The sequence below is a fragment of the Lepisma saccharinum genome, chromosome 14 (genome assembly GCF_977018435.1).
Source record: "Lepisma saccharinum chromosome 14, izLepSacc3.1, whole genome shotgun sequence".
NCBI classification, from domain to species: Eukaryota; Metazoa; Arthropoda; class Insecta; order Zygentoma; family Lepismatidae; genus Lepisma; species Lepisma saccharinum.
This window is the reverse complement of record NC_139242.1, coordinates 60,376,794-60,397,451: the sequence shown is the minus strand read 5'-3', so window position 1 is coordinate 60,397,451 and position 20,658 is coordinate 60,376,794. Positions and strand designations below refer to the sequence as shown.

The following is a 20,658-nucleotide window of genomic DNA, read 5'->3' as shown; positions in this document are numbered from 1 at the left end:
TCTAATTTTCTAGCTAAAACATGCATGGATGATGTTTTATTGATAACCCAGCTTACTTCAGGCAAATAAACAATACCTGTGGCGACTAATATCATAAGTAAATTATTAAGCAAGAAAGGGCCTACCCTTCCTTCGGACTTGGCGTTCCCTTCCGAAATGACCATGCTACGCCACTGGTCCCATAGATCATGTAATAATGCCCATAAAGTACTTAATTACCCCAGAGTAGCTACTACACTGTCCTATTACTGAAAGTCACTTTTTCTAGCTTTACTGAACCCTTTAATTGATCTGCCCCCGTTTACATTCTTTCTTTTTCATCTAAGGTGTGTTGCAAAATGATAAGAACCGTATGGAATTTGAACATATCGTGGGAACGAAAAGGAAACAGGAAACGAAAGTGATGCAAACTGACAGAGAGAGGAAAGCATGTTATGAGAAACATGGTACTGTTCAGGGATACGTGTATGTGTAACAGCAGGCAAGGTCGAAATCAAAAGAACGTTGCAAAATGATAAGAACAGAGTGCGGTTACCCCAGTAGATGTCGTTGCCAGTGGCTACAGAGGGCGCTGTTGCAGCTAGTGTGGCGATCGCGAGGTATTCATGCCCTGTTGAGGAGTACGACAGCATTGATGAAGGTGCAGAATGGGCCGTTGAGCAGGATTGTCGGAACGTGAAAAGGGGTAGATATTGGCATATAAGGAAGAGGGAGTGTCTTCAAATGAGATTGCACGCCGAATTCGTCGCAGCGCGTGTGTGGTGAACAATTTCCTAAAACTTGGAGATGGGTATGGAATGAAGAAAGCACCGGGAAGGTGGTGGAAATTGACACCCCGACAGGAACGTGACGTCCTGAGGAAGCTGGCTGCTGGTGAAACATCCCTCAGACAATTGGCTCGTGATCCTCATATTCATGTGCATCAATCAATGCCATCACCAGTGGCGATTTCTCTGGGTGTGTAAGTCGTGTGTCAACGGCCAAATGAAAATGAAATAAAGAAGAAAGTATCTGTACTCTTATAAATTACGATTTTGAGCGTTTTTCTTTAATTGTCAGTTACGAGCGGCCGGTAGTTTTCGAACGCGGCGCAGCGCGCAGTGGTTGTCAGGCAGGCAGATCGGTCCGTGACGGGCAGGGCGTTGCGAGGAAATCCAACGTCTTACCACTGCCAAAACATAGCATGACCGCGCATGCGCACCCTGCCACCCACGAGCATGGTTAGCACTGGTTAGCTTCTCAAGGCGTTGTATTTGTTCCCAACTCGTTGGCTTTCATTCACCCCGCGTTCCGCGTTGTTTTGCTCGTGATTGTTGTGCATTATTTTTTAAACGTGTGGTGTGAAGTGATGTGATTATTTTAAGATGGAGAATAGTGAAATTGTTGTGCAAAGTATTTAAATAATTCATTTTCTTCGTTTTCGTATTCAGAGAAGAAACAAGTGATTGACAATGGTCGACCACGTCCGAATCTCACGATGTCAAGATGTGTTAAAGGAAAAAGTGGTGCTGGAAAAGGTTTTGAGAGACATTTTCGAAAAGAAGTCTATAAAATTTCAGACTGGCTTTGCGGGTGTGATGTGGTGAATAAATTTTACCGTTGGACATATTTATTATTCTAGACTTAAAAAGGTGTTGGGAATTATCAAGGATATGCGGATTTGAATCATCTCAATACTGCAGTGAGAAAACACAGCGAGTCTGAATTGTATCTTTATAGTTTCTTTAAATTTAGTAGTTTTGTTGCCACCCCTACTAGAATTGGCGTTCTTTTGGATACTCAACGAAAAGCTGAAATAGTGCTACACGATGAAAAAGTAAAAAAGAACAGGGAAATATTAAAGAGGTTGATTATCGCCGTCTGCTATTTATCAAAGCAAGAATTGCCATTCCGAGACCATGAGGAAAATGCAGCATCTGTAAATAAGGGCAATTACATGGAATTCCTTATTGCAAGTGCCGAGTTCGATCCCTCATTAAAAGAACATTTATTAAATTCTACAGTTTTTCGCGGTACTTCGGCAGGCATTCAAAATGATTTAATAAATTCAGTTTCGGATGTTCTGAGAGATGAAATCTACAATGAAATTCAAAACACAGACTTTGTGGCTATCATCGTCGATGAAACATCAGACATTAGCAAAAAATCTCAGGTGCCAACAGTGTTACGTTGTTTTTTTCGGCCTCACAGAAAAAAAGTCATTGGAAGATTTCTTGGATTTCATGACATGAGCGCCGATAAAACTGCAGGAGCTCTTTTTAGTCACGTAACTGAAATAATGGATAAATATAAGTGTGGGTATAAATTAATTGCCCAGACATACGATGGCTATTCTGTAATGAGTGGTCATTTTAATGGCCTTCAAAGTAAAGTTTTGGAAAATTATCCGAAACCTTTTTTAACGCATTGTTATGTTCATGTCATGAACTTGGTGCTGCAACAATCGTTGGAATGTAACAAAGAGCTTAAGGTGTTCTTTTGTGGTCTTAAATCACTGTCTACGTTTTTCTTTCATTCTCCAAAGAGGTTTCACGAACATTCTGCTTTCATGTTCAGAAAGCTCCCGTCATTAGCTCCTACCAGATGGAATTTTACCTCTAGTCTACAGTGGACAGTCAATGACAACAGAGAAGCACTGCTTATGTTTTTTGAACATGTTAGTGAAAGTGGAGACTTCGATCACTTGACTGCAATGACTTCAAGAGGATTTTCTAGCTTCCTGAAGGATTTCGAAAATATATTTTTAAAAAAGGCTTTATCCAACTTGCTTGCCTTTTCAGACGTATTATTCAGTATATTGCAGTCCAAAAATGTTGATATTTTGTATTGCAGTAATAAAATAACTGAATTTCAACGACAGCTGGAAAAGGAAAGTGAGAATTTCGAAACACTATGGAATTTTATAACTGGTGCAGTAGAAGAGGAAGAGGTTGTTGAAATGAAAAGAGGCGACTGAACAACGAATCACAGAAAGACCACTGCCGGAGGCTTTACTTTGAAATCATTGATAATATCAGCAACCAGATAACAATTATGATTCGCATCATTTGAAAAATTGCAATATTTTGATTTACTAAATCCCACAAAACGGGGCTACTTGAATAAAAGAGAGAACTTTCCTCATCATCTCGTACATAAATTGCAGGAAATTTATGGCAGTCTGTTTAATTTATCCAAACTGCAGAATGAACTTTATGTTTGGTATGCTTCCACTGAAGGATCAGAGAAAACACCAATTGAGATTGTAAATTATCTACTGGACACGAATCTGAGTGGATGGGTTTATGGAAATATATAAATTAGCAGTGTTGATCGCAACAATTCCTTCCACGACGTCATCTGTCGAGAGATTGTTCTCGTCACTGAAGAGGATCCAAGGTTTCTGCCGCTCTACTCAAACTCAGAACCGGATGACGAATTTAAGTCTTATCTCCATCGAGAAAGAATTACTTCCTAAGCTGCGAAAAGGGGATAAATCCAAATTTTGTGAGGCGGTGATAAGCGCATTTCTCTCTAAAGAAAGAGGAATAGAGCTGGAATTCAAGTAACTGTAAGTAATGAGCAGTTGATTTTTCAAAATTTACTTTTTGGAAGGATAAATTAAGGGTAAGGGGAAAAACCGGGAATGTGCATGTGCATTTTAGCGATTTTTCAATGAACGGGTCATTCTTATGTCCACGGTGTTTTTTCTAGGGGTGATGGGAGTTCCACCAACCCCTCTGGTTGCAAACTCGTGCTTTAAAAATTAATTGTATGGCGAAGTATTGAACATATTAATTTTCTCCTTACCCTTCAAATATATTAATACTTTAAATGAAGTATTTACTTCATTTAAAATAATTTATGTAATTTAATGTTTTTCTAAATATTTATAAAATTACACGAAAAAGGTACGGAGAAAATTTGTAATATTGGTTCACAGAAATCAGGGGGGGGGGGAGGGGTTAACATTTCTTCTTTGCCAACGCCTGAAGTTCAGGGTCAGGAGACGCCACTGGCCATCACTAGCTGTGAAAAGCAGCAATCGTCTCCGATATCGCAAGTCCAAATGACAGCCACGACTCACAGCACAACACAAGGAGCGTCGCGTGTCCTGGGTCAAGATGCACATGGCGTGGAATGAGGAATGGCGGCGGGCAATTTTCAGTGTTGAAAAGAAATTCAATTTAGATGGTTCCGATGGCTGGAGATACTATTGGCATGATCTCTGCAAAGAGGGAAAGATCTTCTCCAAGATACAACAAAGAGGACAGTCTGTAATGGTGTGGGGTGGGTTTGATTATCATGGGAAAACGAATCTCGCCTTTCCCACAGGCCGTATGAATGCGCTCGGATGCCAAAACGTCCTAACGGACAATCTATTAGCATTTTCCCATGGCAATGGTGGTGATCAGTGACGTTTACAGCAAGACAACGCCACTATCTTCTGGTTTCTGGACAGGAATGTGCATGTCATTGATTGGCCTACTATTTCCTCTGACATTAACCCCATGGAAAACCTGTGGGGTCTTCTGTGCCGTTCAGTGTACGCCAATGGAACCCAGTACAACAACGTTCATGACCTGAGGAATGCCATCGTTGCTGCATGGGATGCCCTTGATGCTAATCTATTGAAAACGCTGGTGGACAGCATGTGTGATCGGGTCTTCAAAATGGTGTACTACCATGGTTCGTGTATTGGCTATTAAAGCAGGTCTGGGATGCCGTTATAATCATTTTGCAACAGTAAACATGGTCACTTTTAAGGTTCGTTGCTTTGTACCTTCTCCTTGCCTGCACATGACTTCTGGTCAACACGTTCTCTCTTTCTGTACATTAGGTGAGCATTGTAATGTGCTGTGTGCCTATATCTGTAACTTAGTAAACGTGTCACACTTACTTTGTGATTCGTTCTTATCATTTTGCAACGCACCTTAGCAAATGAAACATGGACCACTTAAGTGACTTTAGTGTGTTTTTATCTGCTTGGAACCAGCTAAAGTAAATGGATTACTAAGTAATTAAATATATTCTGATTCTCCCCGCCCATTGCACGTATTTCAGCATGGTGCCAAGGTGTAAACTTCTTACATTTATTTGAGAGAAATAAGAAAAAATCCTAAAAATTTTCTATGCCATTTTCAGCCCCCCCTCCCCTTGTGGTCACCCCCTGTAAATTATACAACATAATTGTAGAGAAAGTAATCATTTTATTGTCAATTTGTATCTAGCTGAAGGCTCAAGTTGATTAAAATGATACAATTTCCAATCCATAGGCGTAATTTGGCAGGAGCAAATGGGTTTAATACAATTTATAAGTTATGGGTGTTTCTGCCCAAGGGCAGGTCTTTCCTTGCAACCTCCATGCTGTTCGATCCTGCCTGCCACCAAAGTTAATCCACAAGTTATATTCTGCCCTCTCCAAAGTTGGGTACCATCGCAAGTTACGACCATGTTCTAATGGATGGGAAATTTCCCCTTTAAATTTGGCCGAGTCTGCTTCCATGCACGTGTCAGCAGTAAGAATAAGCATCAAATTTGCTGCTGCCACGTAATTCGTCTGCTAAGAGGATGTTACAAATCTTAAGAACAGATTAAGACGAGAGAAATGCAAGTTTATGGTTAGTGGGAATGAATGTACAGGTAATTTAGAACCTTTTTCTTTAGAAAGCATTTAACGATATTATTTTAATGCTAATAGAACTTAACCTAACTAGGAGAGCATTTAGGTTTATTATTAGAAGAATGCTGAGGGACCTAATCTTAAAACATTTTTGTGAAAGTAATCGCTACAACTTTACAGTATGTGTTACAGACGTAATTGCATACATAGCATGATGAAATCACGATAAAACAAATACCGAGTCTACTGCCACGCACATCTTTTTTGAGGTTCCAGCAGAAAAAGAACGTGGCAGCAGGCACTGCCTTTAAATTTTTACTTATATTTCGTGTATTACTTATATTTCGTGTAGTGACTGGCAACTTTGACGGTACCAGTCATGTGATTCAGAACAACCAGTAAGATCGACGATAATCATGTGACCAGTTTACGTCACACACATGAAAATCAAAGTCAATTTGTACGCCATATTGGGAAGTGAATTAAACGTGAGCTGGTATTTTTAAGTACTAAAATATAATTGAAGTTAGGAATTTTGACACGGAAGTCCTGTGCTGTTAATTCGGTAGTGAATTGGTAAGCTATTTCGATAATTAACAACTTTGCAGTTTTGTTTTTAAAAGCTTTCAAGGCACTTATTGGTGTACGCGGGAAGAAATAATTGCAACCGCCATGTTTGAGGACGTGGTTAGGAAGGTAATTCAACAATAAAAATACATTATTGTACAACTTATTTCTATGTTAAAAGAAGGAAATTTAAAAAGAAAACAGACTACTTTTATGTATAGAAGTTTCCGATCATTAATTGAATACGCGAATCACTGTATGATGTTGTTTGTTTCTACTGTTCGGAATCCTTTTCTTTGTGGAAATTATTGGTTTGACGTCTAAGTTGTTGGTTATTAACTTCCAAATTCTTTAATACGGGTGAAACGTCCTGTGAAGAGTTCAACCTTTGGTAAAAATGTCAAAGCCGGGAAACGGATTTCTTCAAATTTACAGGAGAAAGTACGGAATTGAGTTTGGTAAATTATCAGTAACCGCCAAACTTGTGAAATTACTTTATTTTCTTCTTTTTCACATTGGTACTTACATATTCTGGGTAAATGTTTACTATCCTTCAGGCACCTGTGGGGCAATGCGAGAATGGTGTACGAATATTTTTTTCGAAACCAATTTCTAACTATTGTAACCTATATGTGACCCTACCTAACCTAACCTTAGCAGAAATGGACGTCTGTAAAGTTCTCCACATTTTCCTCAGCCACAAATAGAAGCCACGCCCACGCCGCGCCCCTTACGGCAGGGTTGCAATCCCAGAAAACAGACCTTCCCAGCCAATATGTAAATGAACATTTGGGATAGTAGTAAATCATGAAAGTTTCATTTCATGATTTAAATACAAAGAATAAACATCAAAGAACACAAGGGAATGAAGTTTCACGATAATTTTCAACAAATAACGAATATATAACCACCCGAAAAATGACTCTTTTATCGCCATCTGCAACCGTGACCGGTCCAGCCACGAATTGCATTTTGCGTTCTTAGAATAAATCAAAATTCCGTTTAATGACTTTACAAATAAAGAATAAACATCAAGGAACACAACCAAAAAAAGTTTATACGGTAAGTGTCCACAAATAACGAAGATACAACCATCCTAAAAATGACTTATTTCTCGCCATATCCAACCGTTACCGGTCCAGCCACGAGTTGCATTTTGCGTTCTTAGAATAAATCAAAATTCCGTTTAATGACTTTACAAATAAAGAATAAACATCAAGGAACACAACCAAAAAAAGTTTATACGGTAAGTGTCCACAAATAACGAAGATATAACCATCCTAAAAATGACTTATTTCTCGCCATATCCAACCGTTACCGGACCAGCCACGAATTGCATTTAGCGTTCTTAGAATAAATCAAAATTCCGTTTAATGACTTTACAAATAAAGAATAAACATCAAGGAACACAACCAAAAAAAGTTTATACGGTAAGTGTCCACAAATAACGAAGATACAACCATCCTAAAAATGACTCTTTTATCGCCATCTGCAACCGTGACCGGTCCAGCCACGAATTGCATTTTGCGTTCTTAGAATAAATCAAAATTCCGTTTAATGACTTTACAAATAAAGAATAAACATCAAGGAACACAACCAAAAAAAGTTTATACGGTAAGTGTCCACAAATAACGAAGATATAACCATCCTAAAAATGACTTATTTCTCGCCATATCCAACCGTTACCGGTCCAGCCACGAATTGCATTTTGCGTTCTTAGAATAAATCAAAATTCCGTTTAATGACTTTACAAATAAAGAATAAACATCAAGGAACACAACCAAAAAAAGTTTATACGGTAAGTGTCCACAAATAACGAAGATACAACCATCCTAAAAATGACTCTTTTATCGCCATCTGCAACCGTGACCGGTCCAGCCACGGATTGCATTTTGCGTTCTTAGAATAAATCAAAATTCCGTTGAATGACTTTACAAATAAAGAATAAACATCAAGGAACACAACCAAAAAAAGTTTATACGGTAAATGTCCACAAATAACGAAGATACAACCATCCTAAAAATGACTTATTTCTCGCCATATCCAACCGTTACCGGTCCAGCCACGAGTTGCATTTTGGGTTCTTAGAATAAATCAAAATTCCGTTTAATGACTTTAAAAATAAAGAATAAACATCAAGGAACACAACCAAAAAAAGTTTATACGGTAAGTGTCCACAAATAACGAAGATATAACCATCCTAAAAATGACTTATTTCTCGCCATATCCAACCGTTACCGGTGCAGCCACGAATTGCATTTTGGGTTCTTAGAATAAATCAAAATTCCGTTTAATGACTTTACAAATAAAGAATAAACATCAAGGAACACAACCAAAAAAAGTTTATACGGTAAGTGTCCACAAATAACGAAGATACAACCATCCTAAAAATGACTTATTTCTCGCCATATCCAACCGTTACCGGTCCAGCCACGAATTGCATTTTGCGTTCTTAGAATAAATCAAAATTCCGTTTAATGACTTTACAAATAAAGAATAAACATCAAGGAACACAACCAAAAAAAGTTTATACGGTAAGTGTCCACAAATAACGAAGATACAACCATCCTAAAAATGACTTATTTCTCGCCATATCCAACCGTTACCGGTCCAGCCACGAGTTGCATTTTGGGTTCTTGGAATAAATCAAAATTCCGTTTAATGACTTTACAAATAAAGAATAAACATCAAGGAACACAACCAAAAAAAGTTTATACGGTAAGTGTCCACAAATAACGAAGATATAACCATCCTAAAAATTACTTATTTTTTGCCATATCCAACCGTTACCGGCCCAGCCACGAATTGCATTTTGCGTTCTTAGAATAAATGAAAATTCCGTTTAATGACTTTACAAATATAGAATAAACATCAAGGAACACAACCAAAAAAAGTTTATACGGTAAGTGTCCACAAATAACGAAGATATAACCATCCTAAAAATGACTTATTTCTCGCCATATCCAACAGTTACCGGTCCAGCCACGAATTGCATTTTGCGTTCTTAGAATAAATCAAAATTCCGTTTAATGACTTTACAAATAAAGAATAAACATCAAGGAACACAACCAAAAAAATTTTATACGGTAAGTGTCCACAAATAACGAAGATACAACCATCCTAAAAATGACTTATTTCTCGCCATATCCAACCGTTACCGGTCCAGCCACGAGTTGCATTTTGGGTTCTTAGAATAAAGCAAAGTTCCATTTAATGATTTTAATACAAAGAATAATAGTTTCCATAACAGGAATAAAATTCTTCCTAGTTAATCAAGCAGAATTCCGAAGCCTAAAACTCTTTAAATAATAATAATAATAATAATAAACAGTACTACAAATTACAGGAACCAGTTTACGTTTTCATATTGAACCAGTACAACGAAAGAACATTTAGTTTCACATTTTTCAAAATTCCAAATCACATGGGAGAGGTATGAACTACAAGTTCATTGCACTGAGGAGGAAAAAGAAAGAGGCTTACTCCAATCCCCTTAACCTGTCATGGTAATCTCAGTATCTCTCCCTTGTATGCTACTTGCCGCCACCAGCTGAGGGGGAAATAGGAAAACGGGTACATTCCTTTCGCATGGCAGCCTGTTGAGCGAGTGACCTTGGGGTATTTTCAACTCTTCCCTCGTCTTAACTTGGATGTTTACTTTAGGTTAATTAAACACTTGATATACTCTACTTTAAGTGAACGAAATTTGTAAGGGAAATTCACATACCTTTCATCCATGACCACACATGATGTACTGAAAAGGAAAATCATGCATGAGCGACGACAAAACTGGCGATCAGGAAGGGGTTTAGTTGAGCAACTGGCTGTAACAAAGTTAGCAATTAATAAATGTCAATTTCCATCTCATCTATCCACGTTCGCCATATTCTGTCATACCTCGAAAGCAACAAAACTCGTTTCTCGCCATATGGAACCGTTACCGATCCAACCACGAATTACAGTCAGAAAAGTTTGAAACTTTCATTTCTTGCTTTTAAAATGAAGAACAAAAATCAAGGAACACATTCAAAAGAGTATAAGCTGCCAGCTTTATAAATGAAGAAAGATATACCTCACAAAAAAAAACATTCTTTTCTCGTCATATAGAACCGTTAGTGATCCAGCCGCGTATTTTTTTTTTTTTTTTTTTTTTTTGCGGTTGAGCTGAGACGTGATCGGGCGGAGGGGCGGTTGTTAAATGTATCTTTCCATCCTTTAATCAAAATCGACAATATTGGGACAGAGTAATCTGTAACCTTGTTATTTGTTAGTGTTTGTAAAGTCCAGGATACATAAAGGAAGTTCATTACTTTTTTTCAGGTGTTCTCTTTCTCTTTGCAGCTTTCTTAGACTGATGGGAGGGCGGGGGGAGCTTTCTTGATATGCCGCTCCGAGGGCCACCTGCAAGGTGAAGTGACCTTGTGGAATTTCCTTCCCCATGCAGGTTTTTACCTCCAATAATAAAAGCTGTTTACAGACTTTGAGTTTGCTAACTTTATGGCATGTGGCAGAAACTTGTGCCTCTTTGGTGTTTTCTCCTGTATAAGATGAATTAAATGAGCACACACAAATAAATTAAATGAATTATTAAATTACTGATCGAATTATTACGGAACAACACATTTTATGATGTTGCATATGTACCAGTTATTAGCAAAGTACTTTTGGAAGAAAGGTATGTCATAGATGCAAAACTTTTCGATTGTCCCCCCTCCCCCAAAGATAAGCTTCATGTCCTATTCTACCCTCTCCCCTCCTAAAGTAAGTTTTCAGCTATGCACACGGTAATTGGTGGCAATTGTAATGGAGGCTGTTGCATTTATCACTTAGTGTTTGTCGATTTTTTAAAGCCTTCAGTCCTCCTCTGTAGTGGAGTAGTTAGCACAGTGTGCTACAATTCCAGGCGTCCTGGGTTTGAATTCTGGGATGGGTCTAATGTTCTTTTAAACTTCGTCGCTCTCATCCTCATCTGCACAATTAGCCAAAATAGGCAGGAAATTAAAGTAAAATGATCTAAATCAATCACACAATTTACTACTACTTTCATTTTAAAATTTAAAATTTCCAGTCCCGATTAGCCTTACTGTGCGTAAAGTGGACTTAAATCACCAAATTCATCCCATCCTTCCATTTGGGAGGGGGGAGGCCATCTGGGAAAGTTCCGATGGAAATACAACCCTCCCCGAAGTTTTTGTGAAAGCCAAATTTTAAAATGAAAGTAGTAGTAAATTGTGTGATTGATTTAGATCATTTTACTTTAATTTCCTGCCTATTTTGGCTAATTGTGCAGATGAGGATGAGAGCGACGAAGTTTAAAAGAACATTAGACCCATCCCAGAATTCAAACCCAGGACGCCTGGAATTGTAGCACACTGTGCTAACTACTCCACTACAGAGGAGGACTGAAGGCTTTAAAAAATCGACAAACACTAAGTGATAAATGCAACAGCCTCCATTACAATTGCCACCAATTACCGTGTGCATAGCTGAAAACTTACTTTAGGAGGGGAGAGGGTAGAATAGGACATGAAGCTTATCTTTGGGGGAGGGGGGACAATCGAAAAGTTTTGCATCTATGACATACCTTTCTTCCAAAAGTATTTTGCTAATAACTGGTACATATGCAACATCATAAAATGTGTTGTTCCGTAATAATTCGATCAGTAATTTAATAATTCATTTAATTTATTTGTGTGTGCTCATTTAATTCATCTTATACAGGAGAAAACACCAAAGAGGCACAAGTTTCTGCCACATGCCATAAAGTTAGCAAACTCAAAGTCTGTAAACAGCTTTTATTATTGGAGGTAAAAACCTGCATGGGGAAGGAAATTCCACAAGGTCACTTCACCTTGCAGGTGGCCCTCGGAGCGGCATATCAAGAAAGCTCCCCCCGCCCTCCCATCAGTCTAAGAAAGCTGCAAAGAGAAAGAGAACACCTGAAAAAAAGTAATGAACTTCCTTTATGTATCCTGGACTTTACAAACACTAACAAATAACAAGGTTACAGATTACTCTGTCCCAATATTGTCGATTTTGATTAAAGGATGGAAAGATACATTTAACAACCGCCCCTCCGCCCGATCACGTCTCAGCTCAACCGCAAAAAAAAAAAAAAAAAAATACGCGGCTGGATCACTAACGGTTCTATATGACGAGAAAAGAATGTTTTTTTTTGTGAGGTATATCTTTCTTCATTTATAAAGCTGGCAGCTTATACTCTTTTGAATGTGTTCCTTGATTTTTGTTCTTCATTTTAAAAGCAAGAAATGAAAGTTTCAAACTTTTCTGACTGTAATTCGTGGTTGGATCGGTAACGGTTCCATATGGCGAGAAACGAGTTTTGTTGCTTTCGAGGTATGACAGAATATGGCGAACGTGGATAGATGAGATGGAAATTGACATTTATTAATTGCTAACTTTGTTACAGCCAGTTGCTCAACTAAACCCCTTCCTGATCGCCAGTTTTGTCGTCGCTCATGCATGATTTTCCTTTTCAGTACATCATGTGTGGTCATGGATGAAAGGTATGTGAATTTCCCTTACAAATTTCGTTCACTTAAAGTAGAGTATATCAAGTGTTTAATTAACCTAAAGTAAACATCCAAGTTAAGACGAGGGAAGAGTTGAAAATACCCCAAGGTCACTCGCTCAACAGGCTGCCATGCGAAAGGAATGTACCCGTTTTCCTATTTCCCCCTCAGCTGGTGGCGGCAAGTAGCATACAAGGGAGAGATACTGAGATTACCATGACAGGTTAAGGGGATTGGAGTAAGCCTCTTTCTTTTTCCTCCTCAGTGCAATGAACTTGTAGTTCATACCTCTCCCATGTGATTTGGAATTTTGAAAAATGTGAAACTAAATGTTCTTTCGTTGTACTGGTTCAATATGAAAACGTAAACTGGTTCCTGTAATTTGTAGTACTGTTTATTATTATTATTATTATTATTTAAAGAGTTTTAGGCTTCGGAATTCTGCTTGATTAACTAGGAAGAATTTTATTCCTGTTATGGAAACTATTATTCTTTGTATTAAAATCATTAAATGGAACTTTGATTTATTCTAAGAACCCAAAATGCAACTCGTGGCTGGACTGGTAACGGTTGGATATGGCGAGAAATAAGTCATTTTTAGGATGGTTGTATCTTCGTTATTTGTGGACACTTACCGTATAAACTTTTTTTGGTTGTGTTCCTTGATGTTTATTCTTTATTTGTAAAGTCATTCAACGGAATTTTGATTTATTCTAAGAACGCAAAATGCAATTCGTGGCTGGACCGGTAACGGTTGGATATGGCAAAAAATAAGTAATTTTTAGGATGGTTATATCTTCGTTATTTGTGGACACTTACCGTATAAACTTTTTTTGGTTGTGTTCCTTGATGTTTATTCTTTATTTGTAAAGTCATTAAACGGAATTTTGATTTATTCTAAGAACCCAAAATGCAACTCGTGGCTGGACCGGTAACGGTTGGATATGGCGAGAAATAAGTCATTTTTAGGATGGTTATATCTTCGTTATTTGTGGACACTTAGCGTATAAACTTTTTTTGGTTGTGTTCCTTGATGTTTATTCTTTATTTGTAAAGTCATTAAACGGAATTTTGATTTATTCTAAGAACGCAAAATGCAATTCGTGGCTGGACCGGTAACGGTTGGATATGGCGAGAAATAAGTAATTTTTAGGATGGTTATATCTTCGTTATTTGTGGACACTTACCGTATAAACTTTTTTTGGTTGTGTTCCTTGATGTTTATTCTTTATTTGTAAAGTCATTAAACGGAATTTTGATTTATTCTAAGAACGCAAAATACAATTCGTGGCTGGACCGGTCACGGTTGCAGATGGCGATAAAAGTGTCATTTTTAGGATGGTTGTATCTTCGTTATTTGTGGACACTTACCGTATAAACTTTTTTTGGTTGTGTTCCTTGATGTTTATTCTTTATTTGTAAAGTCATTAAACGGAATTTTGATTTATTCTAAGAACCCAAAATGCAACTCGTGGCTGGACCGGTAACGGTTGGATATGGCGAGAAATAAGTCATTTTTAGGATGGTTGTATCTTCGTTATTTGTGGACACTTACCGTATAAACTTTTTTTGGTTGTGTTCCTTGATGTTTATTCTTTATTTGTAAAGTCATTAAACGGAATTTTGATTTATTCCAAGAACCCAAAATGCAATTCGTGGCTGGACCGGTAACGGTTGGATATGGCGAGAAATAAGTCATTTTTAGGATGGTTATATCTTCATTATTTGTGGACACTTACCGTATAAACTTTTTTTGGTTGTGTTCCTTGATGTTTATTCTTTATTTGTAAAGTCATTAAACGGAATTTTGATTTATTCTAAGAACGCAAAATGCAGTTCGTGGCTGGACCGGTAACGGTTGGATATGGCAAAAAATAAGTAATTTTTAGGATGGTTATATCTTCGTTATTTGTGGACACTTACCGTATAAACTTTTTTTGGTTGTGTTCCTTGATGTTTATTCTTTATTTGTAAAGTCATTAAATGGAATTTTGATTTATTCTAAGAACGCAAAATGCAATTCGTGGCTGGACCGGTAACGGTTGGATATGGCAAAAAATAAGTAATTTTTAGGATGGTTATATCTTCGTTATTTGTGGACACTTACCGTATAAACTTTTTTGGGTTGTGTTCCTTGATGTTTATTCTTTATTTGTAAAGTCATTAAACGGAATTTTGATTTATTCTAAGAACCCAAAATGCAATTCGTGACTGGACCGATAACGGTTGGATATGGCGAGAAATAAGTAATTTTTAGGATGGTTGTATCTTCGTTATTTGTGGACACTTACCGTATAAACTTTTTTTGGTTGTGTTCCTTGATGTTTATTCTTTATTTGTAAAGTCATTAAACGGAATTTTGATTTATTCTAAGAACGCAAAATGCAATTCGTGGCTGGACCGGTCACGGTTGCAGATGGCGCTAAAAGAGTCATTTTTCGGGTGGTTATATATTCGTTATTTGTTGAAAATTATCGTGAAACTTCATTCCCTTGTGTTCTTTGATGTTTATTCTTTGTATTTAAATCATGAAATGAAACTTTCATGATTTACTACTATCCCAAATGTTCATTTACATATTGGCTGGGAAGGTCTGTTTTGTGGGATTGCAACCCTGCCGTAAGGGGCGCGGCGTGGGCGTGGCTTCTATTTGTGGCTGAGGAAAATGTGGAGAACTTCACAGACGTCAGAAATGGTTCGTGGGGTTATGTACAAAATCTGTCCGAAGGATAGTAAACAAGTACCTATCGGGTAACTCTTGTTTGTTCGTTTTCGCTTGCGTTATGCGCAATATGGCGTAGAAATCTTGGTAAAAATCTGATATTCCTGGACGGTTTTCTTCATTTTTACAGAAGAAACTACTTACGGTAATAAGTTCCGGTAGCATTGTCTAGCATCTGGAAGGTGTTTTGTGTGATGTAACTGATTTCTTCAAATTTAAAAGTTTGGGGCTTATTTGGGGGCAGGTGACTCCGGCCAATTTCTAACATGCCTTTAACAGGGACTTTATAGATGTAGCTGGAGCGGAGGCGGGGCCACATTAGCGGTTGGGGGCGGTAGGTGAATCACCCCAGGGGCGGAGCCCGGAATCGGTAGGAAATTTGGACTCAAAAATTTCAAACAAAAATAATTTTTTAGTTTACATTTCCCACAGATTCCGGGATGAAAAACGTGAATACACCTTAAAAGATGTTCCGGAAAGCAGATAGGGGTACTATTATCGTATGGGTGAAACACCTACGAATCATATATTTCTGACTTCTTTACTTTGCTAACGTGTTGCGGAACATTTCTTAAGGCGAAATAATGCATTTCTAACTAAGATAATGTTTATTTTCTCTATTTACGAGTACTTACTGTTACTTGTTGTTTCGAATCTGTAACACATTATGGCCATGATAGCATACTGGTTTAGGGGGCGTTCTGAGAGTGTTTTGTCGATTTATGCAGTGGTGCAACCTCGTTCACCGGAAAATATCTACTTTCGTGCCCCTATTTGAAATTATGCTAATACGTCGCATTTACGTGTAGAACTTGTAAAATAACCTTGCGATTTACCACGTTCATTGTCCATACACAGCAATTCGGAACCATCTTTCTTTCGCAATTCGGAACCATCTTTCTTTCGCAATTCGTTAATGCTCTTCCTTTACGCACAACACTCTTGCAACCTTGAATATTGACGTCAGACGAGGAATGCCTACGAGGTTAGGTTAGGCCTGTTAGGTTAGGTTCCATTAGCATAAATACAAAGAAAAAATATTTTTTTCGCTAAGAGACGCGTTACATTTGTATTGCCTAACATGAAAAAGGTCTCTCCTGTCACGTCAGAACACAATGTTGCTAGAGTGTTGTGCGATAAGTGACACCCATTCGGGTCGGAACCATCTTTCTTTCGAAATTGGTTAATGCTCTTCCTTTACGCACAACACTCTTGCAACCTTGAATATTGACAGATGAGGAATGCCTTCCTTCAAAATGCCGTGTTGAATTACAAAATCAACTAACATTTTCAACACCTGGCAACAACTTCACCGCGCATCCTCTACACGTCATTTTGAAGCGACGCTCGCTACGGGGTTCACATCATCGTACCCAGGGAACAATGTGCTCTCGTGCTAGTGAAAACACGGCGAACCTTGAATATTGACGTCAGACGAGGAATGCCTACGTGGTTAGGTTAGGCCTGTTGGGTTAGGTTCCATTAGCATAGATACAAAGAAAAATTATTATTTTTGCTAAGAGACGCGTTAGCTTGTATTGCCTAACATGAAAAATATTTTTCCTGTGACGTCAGAACACAATGTTGCTACAGTGTTGTGCGGTAACTGACACCCATTCGGGTCGGAACCATCTTTCTTTCGTAATTCGTTAATTCTCTTCCTTTACGCACAACAATCTTGCAACCTTGAATATTGACGTCAGACGAGGAATGCCTACGTGGTTAGGTTAGGCCTGTTAGGTTAGGTTCCATTAGCATAAATACAAAGAAAAATTGTAAAAACAGCTCTCTCCTGTGACGTCGGAACACAATGTTGCTACAATGTTGTGCGATAAGTGACACCCATTCGGGGAAAAATGGCTTGTTCCGAACTCGACAGGTGGTTCTAGTGAAAACACGGCGAGGCTGAAACACTGGCTACGGGGTTGCATCGTCTTAACACACGGAACATTGCACTCTCATGCAAAAAGCAAATGGCGGGAGCAGAAACAGCGTGTCGGACAGAGATTTTTGCAGAAAACAAAACGCATTCACATTAAAATGGATGAAATCTACATTCAGGAACTTCCAAAACGCTCAAGAAAATGATTTCCATAAGTACTTTCTCCTGTAAATTTGAAGGAATCCGTTTCACCCATACGATAATGTTACCCAGATAGGTAAGTACAAATGTCAAAAATTGACAAAACAAAGAAGTTATAGGTGTCCGGGGTATATCAGATTTTTACCCCGAAATCTTGACTAGTGTTGTCCGTGATCAGTGGTTATGCAGTGTTGCAACGTTCTTCATTGAAAAAATTCAGGTTCGAAAACCCCATAAAGCATGCACGGCAAGGTTAGGTTTGGTTAGGTTAGGCAAACATAGTTCTCGGAAAACAACGGTGTGGTTGGAAACACTGACCGGGGGTTACATCATCGAATGCATGCAACATTTGATTCACGTAGTGGAAGGACATAGAGGCAACAGCTTACGTGCATTGGAGAGACACTGATCTGCAAAAATGCATCATTTACCGGCAAAATAAATTAACCGATTTGGAAAAAACATTTCCACGACCTTTCATAAGTGTAAGGAAAGTCAGTTCGGTAAGTTCTTTCTCCTGTAACATTGAAGAAATACGTTTTGCGGATACAAAAATTTTACCTTGACTTTCTGTGGAATTTCAGAAGGTTGTAGAAGTGTTTTCTCGCATTTTTCAATGTATTTGGCTGCTAATTCAATCATGTATTTTTCTATAATAATGTCCGTGCGATGCACGAAAGCTGTTGCTTGCATTTCCATCCCATCCATGTACTTAAACCGGATGTTGTGAGCATCTGATGACGTAATACCCGGTAAGTGTTTTCAAACACACAGTTTTGTCACTATATTGCCCAACCTAAAGCAACCTAACCTCACCTTGGTGCGTGGGGATATCAGAATGGTTTTTGGGTCCATTTGTTGATGGTTATACGATCCAGAATGGGGTAACACTTTACTATACCGGAGACAGATTTCTTTAAATTTACAGGAGAAAGTACTTACGCAAATCATTTTCTGTAGCGTTGTTGATGTTCGGGAATGTAGTTTTGATCCATTTTAATGCGAATGCATGTGGTTTTCTACGAAAATCTATTTCCGACGTGCTATTGCTGCTGCTTCAACATGATGTGTCGAGGATGCGTCGTGAAGTTGTTGCCGGGTGTGGAAGATGACGTGGAATTTGTAATTCTGATGTTGTCCGTATATGCTAAATTGAACGAAAGGAGTGCTAATTGAACCTAACAGGCTTAACCTAATCCTAGTAGGCATACCTCGTCCCCGTGATGGTTCGTGGGGCTATCGTATGTAAGAAATAGACATTATTTTCGTTAGAAATCCATTATTTCACCTAAAGAAATGTTATAAATGTAAAAAAATTGCGAAATAAATCATTGATAGGTGTCTCCGGTATAGTAAAGTAATACCCAGAATGGTTTTTATGGCTATTCGTGGATGGTCATACGATCCCAAATGGTTTTTGGGGCTATACGGAAATGGTTTTCAGGGCTATGTGGGAATTTTTTGTTAAGGTTGAAACACTGCTTTGCCTTTTGAAACACAGCATATCGACAACGCTAGTCAAGATTTGCCCGCCATTTTGCGTGTTCAGGAAGCGATAAAAGAACGAACAATAATTACTCGATATGTCGACAATGGATTGTAATTTCGTTAAAAAAAGCAAAATCCCTTGTTAAACAATCTTTCACAATGCAGAATACATAAGTACGAATGTCAACAATTACATAATAATTAAGTATATGTTACAAATGTTTCCTGGCTTTGCAAGTTTTACCCAACATTTTCCTCGGATTTTTTTTTTTGTGTAACGCACGCTCTTATTTTTCTTTGTCCATCATTAAGCATTTTTCATTATTTATTGAACTCCTCGGGATATTGCTAACTTGTGCCAAAGAATGGATTATGAATGAATTTTCAGTTCCTTGTTACTCTATTCACTGGAAAATTAGGATCTACAAGTATGCAAGTGTGAATTGACGCATCAGGCTGTTGAGGCAATCCATAATAAACACACATTTCAAATTCGGAAACATTTTACATGTAAAACTACTAAATAAGCACATATTTGGAACAATATCATCATTGACTAACAAGTAAGTGTCATTTCAGTGAAAAGATTGGAACATTTCGCGGCACTCCTGTAAGCCAGTCAGTGCACCCCAGTATGCCACCGCACATATTTGGTGGTTTGTGAACCGCTATTGTAGGGTGACTAGATTTTCTAAAAAGCAGGACACCCACGGATTTTGGGGAAGGAGGGTCATGTGCACAATTATTCACTATATGTGTGCAGAACAACCTTCACCTACAATTTGTTTGTTAGAGAATCCTGGACAATACAACCTTTTTTTTTTTTGTACCTTTTCTCCTGTCCCTCAAAAGTTGCAGTTCGTGCTGTAAACACACAAACTAACAACTTTACTTTATACACTGTATTCATTCAGTATCTTTAGGATATACAAAGACACAAGATCTGATGTTTCGCCACACTGGTCTTCAACATCGAGAACTTTTAAGTTGCACCCCTCTCAAACAATGGAATTAGCGCACCAACAATGGGTACAATTTCGTATATTTATGGTTTGACGAATTTGTGTAAACCGTAATGTGATTTACCTGGTCTAACTCTTTCTGAAGCTCTCAAATCCCATTGGGACTTTTCACACTTGTCACGATGGCTTCATTTTGTTCTCTCAGAAGCATATAGTGGTTTGAAGCACTAAACAAGTTTCGAACTACAGTCTGTATAACGATACAATTGATTATGGTGCGCTGCATGAATTGCAAAACACATTTTTTCGCTACTGCCAATTTTTGTTCTTTAGATCCAAATTCCTTTTTCTGAAAAATGAGGAAAGTGTAGAACAAGATGCAGCAGCAGTGTTGGCAGATTTATGCTTTCCCTTTTGCAGATGTAGTGTTATTTCAGTCCTTCCACTGTTTGCAATTGAAAAAAAACAGCTGAACATTTTTTGCAGCGAACATCACTGTGTTTTCCCCCTCTTAAGGAATGGATAAAGAGATTCACTTCTGAATTTAAAGCACATTTTGTTCCGTGGAGGCATCTTCACCTCAGAATGTTGAATTGCAAGACGTGCACTTCAGGAACGGGACTTCCACTCCATGCAACCTGCCAACAACTGACCGTTCTGTTCGCAACTGTGGACTATGCAGTAGCTATGCATGGTTTGCT

The 20,658-nt window shown here is 38.1% G+C and overlaps 1 protein-coding gene across 1 annotated transcript in view; it reads left to right on the top strand.

The window, feature by feature from the left end:
* The first annotated feature begins 6,064 nt into the window (after nucleotides 1-6,064).
* Nucleotides 6,065-20,658, top strand: part of LOC145998937 (uncharacterized) — a 128,734-nt gene continuing 114,140 nt past the window's right edge. The window contains exon 1 of the mRNA XM_083135738.1: nucleotides 6,065-6,178. The gene's annotated coding sequence lies outside the window, so the exon portion shown is untranslated. The remainder of the gene's footprint in view (nucleotides 6,179-20,658) is intronic.